Source organism: Trichosurus vulpecula, chromosome 7, assembly GCF_011100635.1.
Source record: "Trichosurus vulpecula isolate mTriVul1 chromosome 7, mTriVul1.pri, whole genome shotgun sequence".
Taxonomy (NCBI): Eukaryota; Metazoa; Chordata; class Mammalia; order Diprotodontia; family Phalangeridae; genus Trichosurus; species Trichosurus vulpecula.
The window spans coordinates 9,140,938-9,157,487 of NC_050579.1; the positions used below are offsets into that span (position 1 = coordinate 9,140,938).

Below are 16,550 nucleotides of genomic sequence, written 5' to 3' on the forward strand. Positions count from 1 at the left end.
TGGCATCTTAAGACCCTCTATCTAGTTATATCCATGGCTGGAGGAGTTAAAAACTTTTCCCTCAGGCCTCTCATGTGCAAGATCTTAAGCTGCCTCATCTACATAGCTCAATCCAAAGGTGAGGAATCAACTCATTGATTGGTTGCCAAGGGTTTTTATTTTTACTAATCACCTGATACACTATATTTTTAAATTCTGAACCAGAGGTTCTTGACCTGAGTCCTATGACTTTTTAAAAAAGTGTTTTGGTAACTGTATTTTAAAATAATAGGTTTCCTTTATAATCGTACGTATTTTATTTTATGCATTTTTAAATTTTAATTTATTTCTTTTTAGTTTACAACATTCAGTTCCACAAGCTTTTGAGTTCCAAATTTTCTCCCCCTCCTTTCCCTCCCCCCTCCCTAAGGCAGCATGCAATTGATACAGGCTCTACATATACATTCACATTAAGCATATTTTCACATCAGTCATTCAACAAGCATTTCTTAAGCCACCCACTATCAATTGTTTATGAATATCATAAGTACTGGGGATACAAAGATTGTAAAAGAGTCCCTGCCCTTCTGAGGCTTCCATTATGGGGGGAAGACAAAATAATAAATGTTTGTTGAACTGAACCAAATTGAATATTTAGCCTAGATGAGTTGGAGAAGTTCATCCCCAGCAGGTTGCTGAATTTTGGGGGTCACCACAAGAGAGGCAATGCAGTCTAGGGTTTAGGTCAGTACATTTGAGTCAGGAAGACCTGAGTTCAAATTCTAACACCTTCTAGATTGGGAACTTGGAACCTCTGACTCCAAGGCTTCCTTCCATTACGAACCTCCCCTTCAGGGCGGGAGTGTCTATTCCAGGTCATCCGTCGAGATGTGCTGCGCTTCCTTTTGGTCTACTTAGTCTTCTTGTTGGACTTTGCCATAAGTAAGGGCCCCCCCTCTTCCTCAGCTCTGAGGTCACCACCCCTCAGAAGCCCATGCACTGCCTTGTTTGCAGTCTTGTTTTTTAATTTTTTAATATTTTTTGAGTTTACAACACTCAGTTCAACATGTTTTTGAGTTCCAAATTTTCTTCCCCTCCCTTCCCTCTCCCTCCCCGCAAAGATGGCATGGAACCTGATATAGGTTCTACATACACCATCACATTAAACTTATTTACACAATAGTAAAGTAGTAAAGAAGAATTATGACCAATGGAATGAATCATTAGAAAGAAGAAACCAAACCAAAAAAGAAGAGAGCAGATAGTTTGCCTCCATCTGCATTCAGACTCCACAGTTCTTTCTCTGGATGTAGATAGCTCTTTCCATCATGAGTCCCTTAGAACTGTCTTTGAACCTTGTATTGGTGAAAAGAACCAAGTACATCAAAGTTAGTCATCACAGAAGTAATATGTCTGTGGTTATGTACAATGTTCTCCTGGTTCTGCTTCTCTCACTCAGTATCATATCATGTAGGTCTTTCCAGATTATTATGAAGTCTGTATCTTCCCCATTTCTTATACCACAATAGTATTCCATTACATTCATATACCACAACTTGTTCAGCCATTCCCCAATTGATGGGCGTCCCCTCGATTTCTAATTCTTTGCTACCACTAAAAGAGCTGCTATAAATATTTTTGCACATACAGGTCCCTTTCCCACTTGTGTGATCTCTTTGGGATATAGCCCTAAAAGTGGTATTGGTGGGCCAAAGGGTATACACATTTTACAGGCCTTTGGGCATAGTTCCAAATGGCTCTCCAGAATGGCTGTATCAGTTCACAACTCCACAAACAATCAATGTTCGATTTTCCTACATTCTCTCCAGCATTTACCATTTTCCTGTTTTGTCATATTAGCCAATCTGATAGGAGAGATGTGGTACCTAAGAGTTGTTTTGATTTTCATTTCTCTAATCAATAGTGATTTACAGCCTTTTTCATATGCCTATAGATATCTTTAATTTCTAATTCTGAAAATTGTTTGTTCATATCCTTTGATCATTACTCAATTGGGGATGATTTGCATTCCTATAAATTTTGCTCAGTTCCCTGTGTATTTTAGATATGAGGCCTTTATCAGAGACACTGGTTGTAAAGATTTTCTCCCAATTTTCTGCTTCCCTCCTAATCTTGGCTGCATTGGCTTTGTTTATACAAAACTTTTCAGTTTAACATAATCAAAATTATCCATTTTGCATTTTGTAATGCTCTCTATCTCTTGTTGGGTCATGAATTCTTCCCTTTCCCATAAATCTGATAGGTAAATTATTCCTTGCTCTCCCAAACTGCTTATAGTATCAGCCTTTATTCCTAAATCATGAATTCTTTTTGACTCTATTTTGGTATGCAGTGTGACATATTGGTCTATGCTCAGTTTCTGCCGTACTGTTTCCAATTTTCCTAGCAGTTTTTGTGAAATATTGAATTCTTAGCCCAGAAAATGGATTCTTTGGGGTTATCAAAGATTTGATAGCTATAGTTGTTGACACTGCGGCTTGTGTACCTACCCTATTTCACTTATCCACCAGTCTGTTTATTAGCCAGTACCAAGTAGTTTTGATGACTGCTGCTTTATAGCAGTTTGATATCTGTTATGGCTAGCCCACCTTCCCTAGCATTTCTTTTCAATAATTTCATTGATGTTCTGGACATTTTGTTCCTCCAGATGGATTTTGTTATTGTCTTATCCAGCTCTGCAAAATAATTTTTGGTAGTTCGATTGGTATGGCACTGAATAAGTAAATTAATTTAGGTAAAATTGTATTTTTTTATTATATTAGCTTGGCCTAACCACAAGCAACTGAGGTTTTTCCATTTGTTTAGATCTGACTTTATTTGTGTGAAAAGTCTTTCATAATTGTGTTCATATAGGCCCTGGATTTGTCTTGACAGGTAGACTCCCAAATATTTTATAGTGTCTACAGTAACTTTAAATGGAATTTGTCTTTCTATCTCTTGCTTTTGGGCTTTGTCAGTAATGTATAGGAATGCTGAGGATTTATGTGGGTTTATTTTATATCCTGCAACTTTGCTAAAGTTGTTTATTATTTCAAGTAGTTTTTCAATTGATTCTCTCAGATTCTCTAAGTAAATCATCACATCATCCGCAAAGAGTGACAATTTAATTTCTTCTTTGCCTATTCTAGTTCCTTCAATTTCTTTTTCTTCTCTTATTGCTAAAGCTAACATTTCTAGTACCAAATTGAATAATAGGGGTGATAATGGACATTCTTGTTTCACCCCTGATCTCATTGGGAATGGATCTAGCTTATCACCATTACATATAATGCTTGCTGATGATTTTAGGTAGATGCTGCTTATAATTTTAGGAAGACTCCATTTATTCCTATGTTTTCTAGTGTTTTTAATGAGAATGACTGTTGTTTTTTTCCTGCATCTATTGAGATAATCATATGGTTTCTGCTAGTTTTGTTGTTGATATGAACAATTATTCTGATAGTTCTCCTAATATTGAAACAGCCTTGCATTACTGGAATAAATCCTACCTGGTCATAGTGTACTATTCTTGTGATAAGTTGCTGCAATCTTTTTGCTAATACTGTATTTAAAATATTTGCCTCAATATTCATTAGAGAAATTGGTCTATAATTTTCTTTCTCTGTTTTGACTCTTCCTGATTTAGGTATTAGTACCATATTTGTACCTTTTTGTTTTGTGTTATACTTTTTATTCTTTTTTTTTCTTTAAAAGTGCTAACAAAGGACACTCTAGTTGGGCTCATCTTGCAATTAATATCCAGGAAATGCCATAACAGACAGTAGAAAGCAATACTTATTTCAGAACTCATCTTCATGTTTAGAAAATTCCCTAAAAACAGATTAATTTTCCCCTTTTTCAACTGTTGGTAAGAGAGTCTTTGTTTATTAGAGTTTGTGAAATATGACAGTTCACCTAAAAGAGTTTATATAAACTTCAGACCCACCTCAAGTCCAACAGTTGCTACCCAACTGAGTTTTTAAGGCTAATAACCCTGTTTTATGTCATGAAATTTGTATTTCATGATGAGTACTGAGGAAGATGACTGTATATTTAAAGACACAATTGTATTCCCCAAGTAAAGCAAAAAGTGATTTCGGCATTTAAACATACCTTTAAGTTAGAAGACATTTCAGCAGTTTGTCAAGGCTCTTCTTTAATTTCAGAAATTCTGTCTATGGATTTAAGGATTTCAGCAACAAGATTCGATGTTTCAGCTCCAGAAAGCAACTGCTTTATCGAAGCATGTGCGTTGTTCATGACGACTCGGAGATTTTGCAAGGCAGTATCAGTGTTTTGCTTAACTACTGTCAAATTGGCACACTGATTAGATCACAGGGCTTCATTGTCTCTCTTATAATTAGTAAGCTGAGGCTGGAGCATATTTATTTCCTGCTTCAGTTTTGCAACTTGATTTTCTCCCTTCATAGCCCCCTTAGTCATTAATTCGAGATTCTGTTCCATTTGTTGTACCACCAATTCGAGATCATGATAGTTGCTTTCCTCTTTTATCATTTTTGCTTCCAATTTCCGCTCAAGTGTTCTTACCATTTCTGTCTGAGATTCAGAGAAGTTCTGAATCTCATTAATTTTTCTTCTTAGCTTACAGTTTTCTTCTTTAAGTGCTTCATAGCTTATCTGCAGTGACTGAAAATGCCTATCTCCCAAGTATTCTCCATGAGCATCAAATGGTTTGTTTGTGTTGTTCACTTGAGATGTAGGAGAAACATGAGTCACTATCATTTAAGGTCTACGGAGCAGGAGACTCAATGCCTGACAGTTCAGATGGGTTGGTAAAAAAGGAAATATATGTATTATATGGTGATGTGCCAGTAGCAACTCTGGAAGCATGAGTTTGTTCCACGGCAGATGGCCGATAAGTCCCACTCCAGTCATCATCTTCATCTTCATCTAACAAATCTCCAGCACCAGTTGGATCTTGGGAAAAAGGTTCCTCATATTCTAAACCATATCCTACAGCTTTAGAAGTTGGGGAATTATTTTCAAGTCCTAATGTATGTATTGTAGATTCCTTGGTGTAAATTCTAGCATTGGTTGTTTCTTCTTTGGACAGTCCAAGGTTCTTGGTTTTCAGAAATTCTTTAAAGGAAAATGGATTTGCCTCATCCAGATCTTCAAGATTATCATCTGGTCTCCATAGCCTTCGGTCAGCTCGTCTAGGATCAGCTCCACACGGTTCAGCTTGTCTCCCATATTTGTGTCTTAAAAAGAATTTTGTAGGACACCTTCTTCACATATTATCTCAAATACTCTATAAAGTATGGGAATTAATTGTTCTTTAAACGTTTGATAGAATTCACATGTAAAACCATCTGGCCATGGAGATTTTTTTCCTAGGGAGTTCATTGAGGGCTTGCTCAATTTATTTTTAATCTTCTGTTAACCTGGGCAATTTATATTTTCATAAATATTCATCCATTTCCCTCAGATTGTCATATTTATGGGCATACAATTGGGCAAAATAATTCCTAATTATTGTTTTAATTTCCTCTTCCTTGGCGGTGGTTTCACCCTTTTCATTTTTGATACTGGTAATTTTGTTTTCTTCTTTTTTTTAATAAAATTGACCAAAGGTTTATCAGTTTTTTTGGTTTTTTTTTTCATAAAACCAGCTCTTAGCTTTATTTATTACATCAGTAATTTTCTGGATTTCACTTTTATTAATCTCTCCTTTGGTTTTCAATATTTCCAATTTGGTATCTATTTGGGGATTTTCAATTTGTTCTTTTTCTAGCTTTTTCAGTTATATGGCCAATTCGTTGATCTCCTTTTTATCTATTTTATTCGTGTAAGCATTTAGAGATATAAATCTTCCCCTAAGAATTGCTTTTGCTGCATCCCATAAATTTTGGTATGTTGTCTCATTATTGTCATTCTCTTGAATGAAGTTATTAATTGTTTCTCTGATCTGTTCTTTGGCCCACTCATTCTTTAGGATTAGATCATTGAGTTTCCATTTAGTTTTTAGTTGATCTTTCCATGGTCCTTTATTACAAATAATTTTTATTCAGTCATGATCTGAGAAGGACGCATTGACGATGTCTGCCTATCTGCACTGGATTGAGAGGTTTTTATGCCCTAGTACATGGCCAGTTTTTGTGTATGTGCCATGTACTGCCGAGAAAAAGGTATATTTCTTTTTATCCCCATTCAGTTTTCTCCAGAGGTCTATCATATCTGCCTCTTCTAAAATTCTATTCGCCTCCTCAACTTCTTTCTTGTCTATTTTGAGGTTAGATTCATCAGGTTCAGAGAAGGGGAGGTTGAGGACCATCACTAGTATGGTTTTGCTGTCTACTTTTTCCTGTAACTCCCTTAACTTCTCCTCTAGGAAATTGCATGCTATTCCACTTGATGCATTTATGTTAAATAATGATATTGCTTCATTTTCTATGATGCCTTTTAGCAGGATATAGTGTCCTTCCTATCTCTTTTAATTAAATCTATCTTTGCTTTTGCTTTGTCTGAGATTAGGTTTGCTACCCTTGTTTTTTTTTTTTCACTTCAGCTGAAGCACATTATGTTCTACTCCAGCCTTTTACATTCACCCTGTGTGTATCCACCTGTTTCAAATGTGTTTCTTGTAAACAATGTATTGTGGGATTATGGTTTTTTTAATCCATTGTGCTATATGCCTCTGTTTTATGGGAGAGTTCATCCCATTCACATTCACAGTAATGATTACTGTTTCTTTTTCTCCATCCTATTCCCCCCTCCACGTTTATGCTTTTATTTCTCCCTTCTCCCTTCCACTCCACAAAAGAGTTTTGCTCTTGACCACTGCTTTTCTCAGTGTACCCCTCTTGATCTCCCTCCCTTATCTTACCCTTTTCCCCTTGCTACTTCTTCCCTCCCTTCTGACCACCCCCCTTTTCTTTCCCCTTTCCGCTCCTACTGCCTGTAGCACAAGTTTGATTTCTATACTCATCAGAGTATATTATTCTCTTCTTGAACCAAATATGATGAGAGTAAAGCTCATATACTACTCTTCTTCTACTCTTCTTTCCTTCTGCTATAATGTTTTTGTGCCTCTTCATGAGGTCTAATTTACCCTTTTCTACCTCCTCCTTACCACTTCTCCCAGAACAATCCCTTTGCACCCCTTAATTATGTTTTTTATCTTTATATCAGTTATTTTATACTGACACCCACAGTCCATTATATCCCTTTCAATTTTCAAAATAACTGTACTTTTCTCAAGACCGATATATATATTATATATATATGATATATATTATATATATCATATATATAATATATATAATCCTATATAAGGATTTAAACAATTTTTCCCTTATTGATTAACAAGGTTTTTCCCACTGTTTACATTTTAATGTCTCTCTTGAGTTTTGTATTTGAAGATCAAATTTTCCGTGGACCTCTGGCCTTTTCATCAGGAAAGTCTGGAATTCCCTTATTTCATTGAATGTCCGTCTCCTTGCCTTAAAAATTATGCTCAGTTTTGCTGTGTAGTTGATCCTTGGTTGTAGTCCAAGCTCCTTTGCCTTTCAGAATATCATATTCCAATTTCTCCTGTCTTTTAATGTAGAAGCTGGAAGATCCTACGTGATCTTGACTAGGAGTAGTTCTGCAATATTTCAATTGTTTCTTTCTGGCTGCTTGCAGTATTTTCACCTTGACCTGATAATTCTGGAATTTGGCTATAATATTTCTTGGAGTTTTCCATTTGGGATCTCTTTCAGGAGGGGGCGATGATTGGTGGATTCTTTCAATGACTATTTTACCCTCTGGTTCTAGAACCTCGGAGCAGTTATGCTTGAGGATTTCATGGAAGATACTGTCCAGGCTCCTTTTTTCATCATAGCTTTCAGGTAGGCCAGTAATTCTTAGATTTTCTCTCCTGGATCTATTTTCCAAGTCAGTTGTTTTTCCAATCAGATATTTCGCGTTTGCTTCTATTTTTTCATTCTTTAGATTTTGTTTGATTGATTCTTGATGCCTCATAGAGTCATTAGCTTCTGCTTGCTCAATTCTAATTTTTAATGAATTGTTATGTTCTTTTTTCTTCTGAGCCTCCTTTTCCATTTGGTTAATTTTACTTTTCAGGGCATCATTCTCTCTAATTAGATTCTGAATCTCCTTAGCCATTTCTCCAATTTTACTTTTCAAAGATTTGTTCTCAGTGATTTTTTTTCCTTTTTTTTCTTTTACCTCTCTAATCTGGTTCTTAGAATACTCCTTGAGCTCTTTCAGGAATGCTTTATGATCTTGAGACCAGTTTACATTTGCTTTTGAGGTCTCAGATGTTGATATAGTGTCAATGCTGTCCTCCTCCAAATTGGTAGTTTGATCTTCCCTCTCTCCATAAAGATTCAATGGTCCTTTGTTTTCTTGAGTGCTTCTTCATGTTGGTTAACTTTTTCATGGCTTTAAAGTGGATTCCTTCTTCTTGGGGTCGGGGGCTCTATGCCAGGCTTCTTGTTCTGGGAATTGTGGGCTTAGGTACTGGCTTTGTGTGCTATGGCCTCTGGTTTCATGAGGTGTGTAGGGGGTGGTCTGGTTGCTGGAGGTCTCCTCTTCCCATATTGCTGTGCTAGGGCATGGGTGGTCTCAACCATTGTCTCTACTGATGTCTGCCACTTCTCCTAGCTGTGCGAAGGCTCCTCTGGGTTTCTGGTGGTGATCCTTGCTGGCTCCACCCTCCTGGGGCTCAGGAACTTCTGTTGTTTGGCTACTGAAGCCCCACTTCTGGCTCCTCTATGTCAGTATTTCTCCCAAGGCCTTATTATCTAGGTGAGGAAGGAAGGGATGAGAGCTGTTTTCCTGGTCATTATGCCTCCCAGAAGTTCAAGAAGGTGAGTTTCAAACTTTTAGACTGTGGGCTGCAAGCCTCCAGAGTAGTTGTCCTCACAGCTGCAGACACTGCACTGCTGCCTCCCATAGGTCCAACAGATTCCTTTCCTGTGTTGGGAGGCTTGGAAATCTCCACCAGTTTTGTGCCCAGGGTTCGCCCAGCATGGATTGCTGGCTGAGTTCCGCAGCTGCTTCAGCTTTGGTGTGGTCTGGTGCAGCTCCACGCTCTAGGCACTCTCCCAGCCTAGAGATCTGTCCTGTCAACCCTGCGGCCTCTCCTGCCTTGGAAATTTGCCACATTCAGTGCGCTACTGGTTGCTAACTCTCTAAAATCTGCTCAGCTTCACTTTTTTAGAGGTATCTGACAGAATTTGAGAGAAAACTCCTGTAAGACACTGTTTTCACATGGCCATCATGGCCCCACCTTTATTTCATGCATTTAAAAGCATGATTTTGAGAAGGGGGTCCATAAATGTCAGCAGTCTTTGAAAGGAGTTCAGGATACAGATGAAGTTAAGAATGCTTATCTTAATCTTACCAGCCATAAGCGCATGTGTTTAAGTCCACAATTTGAAACTAGGGGCTAGACCTGGCATTTCATTGGTTTGAGGCAATCCCAAGTGAGGAAGTCCCCTTTATGAATGAAGGTTGGCACCTTCTCTACAACTTTCAGTCTTAGCAATCTGCCTAGAATGCTGAGAGGTTAAGTGATTAGCCTGGCATCACACAGCCACAATGTGTTAGAGGCAAGACTTGACCCCCAGTCATCCTGTCTCCGAGGGAAGTGGATTCTCCACTACATTCTGCAGCCTAAGTCATATTATACCCCATACACAAATAATAGGGCAAGGGGATGATAAAACTGTAAATTTGTTATTCAGGGTTTGCTTTAAAAATCTGTGCACCACCTTTAATACTATGCTAACAAAAATTTGCTGTTTCCATTTCCTCTTTTGTTTCTGGGTATTTTTTTCTCTAGATTCTTGTGCTGCTTAGTCATTATAATTCCCATAAGATCCTAAAGTGACAGCTGTCAGGGACCTCAGATGCCATCTTGTCTAACCCCCTCATTTTACAGGGATAGGAAACAGAAGCCTCCAGAGGTAAAGGGATTGGAACAGAGACACATGGTTAGGACAAGCCCAGGAGGGAGAATTGGCTCACAGAAGGCAGCTCCTCTAATTTCAGAGTCAGAGTGTTTTCCATGTGCTGTGTGGCCTCCATGAGTGCCTGAAAAGGATAGACAGAGTGGATATTCCAATAAGGAACGAATGTCCCCGGAAAATAGGAAGAGGATAAGAGGGCAGCTTAAGAAGCACCTTTAATGAATTCAAGCCACCAAGTTCAAATGACCTCTCCTGTTGGGGCACCAAAAGCCTTGACATGTGATTGCTGAGCCATTCATGGCCTGTGGTCCTGAAGAGGTCAAAGAGAATAGGAGAGATGCCAGAAGGCCAAAGATGGGTATAAAATGGAAGAATACAGAGTTTATACACTCTAGCCTTCAATTTCTAGCAAAATTCTGGGGTTAATGAAGATCTAAAAATGGAGGCAGTTGACTCAAGGAGTCAGAATGACTTATCAGAAGCAGGTCAAGCCAGAGTAACCCCACTGCCTTTCTTGACAAGGTTATTAGCCTGCTAGGTTAGAAAATTCAGTGGCTGTCATTTACCTGGAGGCTAGCAAAGTGTTAGACTGAGTATCTCTGGTTATTCTCCTAGGAAAGATGCAGAGATCACAGCTAGATAGACAGCAATACAGTTAGGTGGATTTGGAACTGGTTAAATGGTTGGACCCAATGCACACTCATCCTTGGTTCAATGACAAGACAGGAAGGCATCTTCAGGAAGTGTCCTGTGATCTGTGGGTGCCCTATGCTGGTTCACATTTCTATTAGTGACTTAGGGAAACGCATAGATAGCGCACTTTGTCAGGCTCCCAATTACAGAGTCAGGAAGGACACCTAACACTCTGGATGATAAGATGAGCATTCAAACCTGTCTCGACAGGCTTGAGAATTAGGCCAAATCTAATGAAATAAAACCAAAAAGGGACAAATATAAAGTCTTGCTCTTGGGCCCAGGTAATCACTTTCATATGTCTCACATCAGATGATTGTTGAATCATCATTATATAGAGTTAGCAGAGGACCTACTGGCCATCTACTCCAATGTCCTCATCTTAAAGATAAGCCAGCTGAGGCCCAGAAAAGTTAAGTGAGCTACATCAGTCCTTCAGATCGTGAAGGGTAGGGCCAGGATTAGAATCTCAACAATATTCTCACAACCAATCCAATGTTCTTTCCACTATAGCATGGGAGCTGTGTCTGGACAACTGTTCTATTGAGAAAAAATCTGGACCTCCAAATGGACTGAAGTTTCTCTGTGAATCCACAGTGCCTTATGGTAGCCCAAAAGCTAATGCAATCTTTAGGATGCCTTAAAAGTGACACTGCCATGATGTCTAGGATGCAGAAGGTGGTCAGCCAACTAGAGGAGGTTGTCCTGGTCAGGCCATGTCTCGGCCATTATTATCAGTTCTGGGGACAAGAAGAAGGTGCTTCCTGCAATTTAGCATCTCAAAAAAATTTTCTGGAGTGCTGAGTGGTGACCAGGGTCACATGTCCGGAAGGGATCATAAACTGTTGCTCAGATTCTATCTAGCTCAGCTCGGATTGATCTGGCCCACTGGCATTGGCATCACAAATGCTCAGGCTCCCTAAGAGTCTACCCAATATGGCAAATCTTTAGTAAAATTTGTTTTTCTTTGGCTGTGAAACAAAGGGATCAGAGACTGTGCTTGAACCCATGTCTTCCTGGCCCTGGAGGCAGCTCTCTTCACTAGGCTACACTTAGGGACCTTTTTATAAATTAGGGACTTTGTAAGTTTAATTTTATTGAGTCCTTTATGATTTCACTGTCATGTTAATCTTTTTATGCTTCTCTTGAGTCTTGTATTTGAAAGTTATATTTTCTTTTCAGCTCTAGATCTTTTCATCAGGAATGTTAAAAAGTCATCTATTTCATTAAGTGTCCATTCTTGCCTCCCCTCCCCCAAGGCTTATACTTGGTGTTTCTGGGTAGGTTATTCTTGGTTGTAATCCCAGCTCTTTTGCCTTCTGGAATATCATATTCCAAGCTCTGTGCTGCTTTAATGTGATAGCTGCTGAATCTTGACTATGGCTCCATGATATTTGAGTGAGTGGTTTCTTTCTTGTTGCTTAAAGCATTTTCTCTTTTGCCTGGGAGCTCTGGAATTGGGCTATAATATTCCTAGGAGTTTTCATTTTGGGATCTCTTTCAGGTGATGATCAGTAGATTCTTTCCATTTCTTTTTTATCTTCTGGTTCTAGGATATCAGGATAGTTTCACTTTCTGTTTTTTTGAAATATTGTGTCTAGGCTCTTTCTTTGATCATGGCTTTCAGGTAGAATTCCAATAATTCTTAAAGTATCTCTCCTTGATCTATTTTCCAGGTCAGTTATTTTCTGATGAAATATTTCACATTTTCTTCTACTTTTTAAAAAACTTTATCATATTGTTCCTTGATGTCTCATGAAGTCATTAGCTTCCACTTGCTCCATTCTAATTTTTAAGGACTTATTTTCATCAGTGAATTTTTGTATGTCTTTTTCCATTTGGCCAGTTCTGTATTTTAAGGTTTTATTTTCTTCAGTATTCCCCCCTCCGTTTTTTCTTTATCAATCTATTGTCTTTTCATAATTTTCTTTCTTTGCTTTCATTTATTTGCCTACTTTTTTCCTCTATCACTCATATTTGCTTTTAAAAATCATTCTTTAGCTCTTTCAGGAAAGCTTGCTGGGGCTTGTGTCTAATTCACATTTTTTTTCCTTCTGATTCAACTTTTTGTTGAAATATCATGGAAGAGGAAACTGAGGGCTACAAAGGCAAAAGTGATTTGATGAAGGACACACAAGGAGTAAGGAACAAACTTTGGATCTTTGCTCAGTTAGCCAACACCAAAGACAGCCTCCTTTGAACTAAACTGCGTTATACTGGCCTTCAAAGAGTCATTCGGCTGGCTCTGGGGCTCAGTTTCCTCATCTGTAAAATGGGGGTGAGGTGGATTCAATCTGCTCTAGGATCTTGTGTCGATAGGCAAAATGACCTTTGTTTTCTTTGAGTAACTCAGTTTATTTCATTAAGCCTTACTGGCTTATGCTGGGCTCTTGGGGTCCAAGGTAAGGCTAACTCCAGGGAGGGCCTAGTTTATATGTCTGGAATAGTGAGGCTTTTAGACCACGTGGGTTTAAGTCCTCCTCTTTGTGATGATTCATGGGTCTGGCTAAGGGGAGGTGTTAACTCCAGAGCCATGCCCTATTGGGTGTTAACCTAATCTACGTGGATGTGAACCTCCCAGAGTCCTAAGGGGAGGGGCCAACTCAAGAACCAATTGGCTCTGGTCATTCAGGTGAGGCTTGATGATGTCAAAAACTCTATAAGAGGAGAGAAGACAGCTTGAAGATCCTTTTTCTGTTGGAGCCAGAGACAGCTACAGCCAAAGCTGAAGCAGGAGCTGCCGGTAGCAGAGCTGACCCACATGTGGACCGAGGAGTGCTGAGCAAGGACTTGAGGCCAGTGGGTAATCTTCTTACCATAGAGGGGAAGCATGTATATGATTTTGCTTTATACCATCATGCTTCTCTGTGGCCTCCTGGTTATTCTTGTGAGGCGGACCTATTGGGCCTGGGAGCTTTTGATCAAAATATCAAAATGGGGACGCTGGTTCATGGGTCTGTTACTTTAGAGCTTAAATACATGCTTTAATTCTTCTGCCTTCTACCTAGAGAATTCCTTATATCCTGCGGTTTCGAACCTTTCAGACATATATATGATTCTCTTTGAAATCATAAATTCTGCCTTCATAATACAGATCTTCCTGTCTGTAACACTGTATCTATTTCCCCAATCCTAAGAATTTAGCCATTCCCCACTCTTGATGGCTCTATTCAGGTGGGAGCTGGGCCCATTTGTGCAAATACAGAAGGTTAGGTAGCCTACCAGCAGGTGTCCCTAGCAATGGTTTCAGTCACTGCTTCAGCAGAATGTGGAACCTTTCTAACAACTCAAAGGACTTTGGGCTAAAGTTGAGCCCAGAATTACATATGATTTTAATTGGCTCCAACTCCATTTTAATGCTTATACTCCATGTCGGTTATTCCATTTCCTTATTCCTTTGAACTCTGCCCTAGGTGCAGGAGGATGGATGTTCAGCAAGTTGGACTTGGGAAGTCTTCCTGCTGGCAGGATTGCCACACCTACATAGAACCAGACTTTTGAGTCTAAAGGTATCTCTCCCTAGAAATCATAATCTGGGCTCCCAGGCGGGTAGCCAGTAAAGATGAGGTGACAAGGGGTAGGATAAAGATGGGGAGCTGGCAGAGCTAACAGTGGAGTAGAAAAGAGACCTGGATTGAATAAGTCAGAGGATTTCATTTACACTGAGATCTTTGACTCCTGATCCAACCCTCACTAACTTGACTATTGGCAAGGTCTCTTCCCCATCTGTGACCCTATGGTTTGGTGCGCAACTCTGGCAAACTCTCCCCTCTCTCACCATGGAAGGTGTTTATAGGCTTCATGATTCAGAACTGATAAAGTCCTTCCAGGTTGAGTCCAGCTTCTGCTCCCATCTTGCAGATGAGGAAACTGAGGCTGAGAGAAAGGGGTAAGTTACTTTCCAATGGTCATGCAGCGAGTAAGTGTCTGAGGCAGGATTTGCTCTGCCTACCATGTCACAATGCCCGGTTGGCTTTGCCAGGGATGAGAGACTAACCAGACCAGCCCTTGCTCTTCCTTTCTTTTTTTGCTGAAGACATTAAAAGAAACATCTGCCCTTTACTGTGCTTGGAATCTTACTCGGCCTCCCTCCTCCTGAAATCATTTCTAGATGTGCTCAGCTGCTGAAGATGACAAGCACAGGCAAATGCACAGCCAGATGCAGGCGTGCACACACACAGAGGCACACATAGACATAAGTGTACACATGTAATTAGACGCACACCTCACAGCCATCCTCACTAGCACCAGCACAGACACTGCTCTAGTACAACACGCACATGTGCACACACACAGAGGCACACATAGACATAAGTACACATAAGTAGTTAAACACAGGAAGCAGACACATACCTCACAGACATCTTTATGAGCACCAACACAGACACTGCCTTGGTATGCCATGCACACATGCACACAGAACCCCAAGCTCAGACACATATGCCCATGCATAAACACAGGCAGGGGCCCCTTTGCTGGCACACATATAAAGAGAGACAGAGGATGTCTCTGTAGCAGGACAGTTTGCAGAATCACCCCTCCCCCTCACCTTCCTTATCATCTTATACTTTTTCTCTGCCACCTACACTTTGAGGCTGCTGGGCTGGCCTCTTTGCTGGGTCTTCACACATGACTCTTCACCTGCCAAGCATTCTCTCTGACCATCAGTATTGGCAATTAAGGTGGGACTTTTTTACTGTTTTCTCTTTTAGTACTTATTTAACCAAGTGCCCTTGATGAGTCTGGCCTTTGTTTCTTTGATTAAATTAGGAGTCTTCAATGACCTCCTTGCCTCAAAGGAAGGCCTGGTTTGCAAGGGTTTGAGTGACATGTTTGTGATGCCAGAGGCTTTTAAGCCACCTTGGTTTGAGTCCTAGGTGTATGAAACTTTTTGGTTACACAGGTGAGTTGCATGTGGTGACATCCTTTGACCCTGAACAGAATATATAAACTCAAGAGGTTGGCATCTTCTCCTGGGGCTCTCAGTCACTAGAAGAGTGGCATGGAACTATGGGCAGCCATTTTAAGAGACCTCCAGCTTGTGAACCCAGATGTTGAGGCTTTCCTGGTAACTATGAATTGTGATCTAGTCTGTTTATGTTGTGTATGTTTGACATTTGTTTGTGTTTGCTCTGAAGTCCAGGGTGCTGGCTTCTCCTCCTGAACTAAGTGAATGATATTTGTACGTTGGATCAAAGTGAGATTGTTAACCCCTTAAAGTTACTTTCCTTAGCAACTTATTTGGGAACCACAGGCTATTTAGTTGCTGAGACCTGACTTGTGAGAGTTGTGGTGAAGCTCAGCAGGGATCCTAAGCCTTAACTGATCATTAATCCATCCTGTCAAATAGTCTGTCAAGGGTCAAACTAATAAGTCAATCTGTGCCTAACTCAATTGGGTGAGTGGTTCCTGAGTTGTTACTACCTCCAAAGAAATTTGGTGCCTTCCCTAGGTAACTCATACCATCCACTGAAAAGGCAGGGGGACCTAGGGGTTCTCAAGTCCTATGCCACTTTGGAAGGCAAACTGCTGAAGGGGACGGAGCTTATCTCAGAATCATGCTTCTAAATGAGACACAAAGGCTTAGAGGAAATGGCTTGAGGCAAAGTCCGTTTCCATGCAGGTAGGGCCAAGGTGGATGCTGGAGCTATGACCTGTGAGGAAGGGTCTGTGAAGGAGAGGGTGAGACCATGTGGGCTTTTACCAATGGAGTCTGGGACAGACCTTGTGTTCTGGCTCTTTATGTCTATGAGGACTTGACAAACTGTGGGGAGAGATAATTCCCAGTACAAGCCCAAGAGGAACTGGGAAGATGAGTGAGTTGGCTTGTTTGTTATTGTGTAAGAAAAGCTGAAGACACAGAGAAAGGATGTGAATTTGAAGAAGAGACAGTGCTTGTGGTGGGAGGCCAGGTGGTGGAATGATGCAGAGGTGCCA

General features: G+C 40.0%; 1 pseudogene; it reads right to left on the minus strand.

The window, feature by feature from the left end:
* Nucleotides 1-4,122: 4,122 nt before the first annotated feature.
* On the minus strand, nucleotides 4,123-14,977 carry LOC118856507 (annotated as a pseudogene).
* Nucleotides 14,978-16,550: the final 1,573 nt, after the last annotated feature.